Source organism: Corvus brachyrhynchos, unplaced genomic scaffold (assembly GCF_000691975.1).
Source record: "Corvus brachyrhynchos isolate BGI_N302 unplaced genomic scaffold, ASM69197v1 scaffold306, whole genome shotgun sequence".
Classification (NCBI taxonomy): domain Eukaryota; kingdom Metazoa; phylum Chordata; class Aves; order Passeriformes; family Corvidae; genus Corvus; species Corvus brachyrhynchos.
Window position 1 is genome coordinate 23,080 of NW_008238646.1, and position 2,364 is coordinate 25,443.

A 2,364-nucleotide genomic window follows, 5' to 3' on the forward strand; every position below is an offset into this window, starting at 1 on the left:
CACACAATATTTATCTTGTATTTCAGCTAAAGGCTTCATTCTTGCTTTTCACTTTGAGACCAGGGAGGAAAAAACACAAAAATATGTATGTTCAACAAAGAGATGAGGCCAGTGAGACAAAATAGGTGAGAAAAGATAGCAGAGAAAGGAGCAGAAGCAAATTAAAGAATCTGTTGCAGCCAGCTACATAGGGACACCAAGGAACGTATTTGCTCTGTCGTTGGTACAGCACATGTTCATCTATCAGCCTCTATTTTAGGATGCTCTTGGTTCAGTGTAGAACTATTTTTCTTTCCTTTATTTCTTTCTGCAATTCAGAGAAAATTTAGCTCTAATGCCCAGAGGCATTGGGTATGATATGCACTGTACACAGCACAGAGAAAATCACTGCCTGAAATAAATTTAGAGTCTGAATAGCATTTTAAAGAGAACAGGTTCTATGTGAAATGCTGTCCACATCACAGAGAGAAGATTTATGTAGAAGTGTCAGAAGACATCCATTTTTTAAGAATTGGAAAGGGTATAGATGTAAGGGGAAGAATACTGTGGACTTGACCAAGTTCACAAATTACTACAGAAGATTAGACAGATTTCTAACCCCTGAATTGAGTAATTCCTAGCCATCTCTGAATCATGTTCATTCCAAACCAGTTTGGTGCCTGAGGCTTCACACTGCTGGTTTAAGGCTCGACAAAATTCATCGGCAGATCTGAGAGCTATTAGCAGCTCCCAGTTTAATCACTACCTTTCATCCTGACTTGTTAAAAAACAGCTGAAGTGACTACAGTTAAAAAAAAAAAAAAAAAAGGCAAAAAAAAAAAAAGCCTCCAAAGCAAAAACGACTACAAACCACAGAAAAAAAAGCAAAGTCACATCCAACAGTAACATGGGCTAATAACTGCAAATATCAAATGCTGCAGTGACACCAAGAGGTGAAACACCAATTTTCACCCTGCAGGTACAAGGCTGAGTCTCACTTTTAACACTTCTCATTTCTTCCCTGTTTAAATTTTCCTTCCTCTACCACGTTACTCAGTGTCAATATCAATGTGCTAATATATTTTCAGTAGCAGCATATCGCTTTCTCTACATAAGCCATTAACAGAAATCTATCAATCTTCCAAAAAAAAAAGTTCCAAATTTTGTTCTGGTGGAAGAGGGAGAAAAGGTTGTGTACTCCCCAACAGGTCTCTCTGTTCCTGCTTGTACCACATCTCAGAAAATGGTGAGACAATTCACTGAGAGTAAGCCTCTCAACTGAACTGCTCAGGACTTTTAAAAAATACATGTCATAGAATCACAGAATATTTTGAGTTGGAAGGGACCTAGTCCAGCCCTCCTGCAATGAGCAGGGAATACAATTTAGAAGTGCCTCTTTCTCCTCCCTCCATTTAAAGACATTCATCCTTTTGTGACAAAAGGCACTGCAAGACAACTTGTAATTAGCCACATTAATTTTATTAAGGGCTTTTCCTCACAGAGACATTCTTTTGAACAGACACGCGGAAATGATCAAACACGATGCGCGTGCACACAACACAGCTTCCCACCCCGTAATAATGCTCTGGTAGTCTTCAGACTTTCATGCACTCTAAGTTCTTCAGAAATTCGGTTCATCCATCCCAAGGCATTTTTTATCTCTGTATTTCAAACTAGTACCAATAAAACATAGATACTCTGAACTTAAAAAAAAAATTGTTTGACGATCTTACTACAATACAGAATATTTGATTACATTATATTACTATTTTTTGTTGGCATTATCACTGCACCTCCATAACCATTTACTCACATATTTCTCAGCCTCCTGTGATATATCAGCTATCCTTATAGCAACTATGTCATGCATGGCATAGCCTAATAAAAATCATTCTTATGCCCAGGCCCTACACTGGACTGATCCAGGGACGTATTCCCAAGCAAGAACAAGACTCTGCTACATGTTTTAACTCTATAAATCCACTGGAAATACAGACTTGATATTACTCAGATGTTAACTCAGAAATGCAACAAGGACTCAGTAATTAGGAAATGAGTAGAGTTAAACACTTTAAAAGTCTTGTTACTCTAAAAAGAATCTGAAACTAACCCAGAATTACTAATTATAAACACATTGACATATTAACTAACTTGAATATCTAGAGAATAATGGAAGAAATTCCTGTTTTAATGCACAGGAACTGCAAGCTACTGACATTGAATTAGTAGCCCAGAGGTTCTAATTTATTAAATCAAGTCCTAGAAGATACTGATATGTATGTAAATAAATTACTATCAGAAGTCTTGATTTCTTTTATCATATGGGAAACTTTCAGGATGAAAATGAAAGCTGCCAGAGGAATTTTCTTCTGGGTAATAATCAGC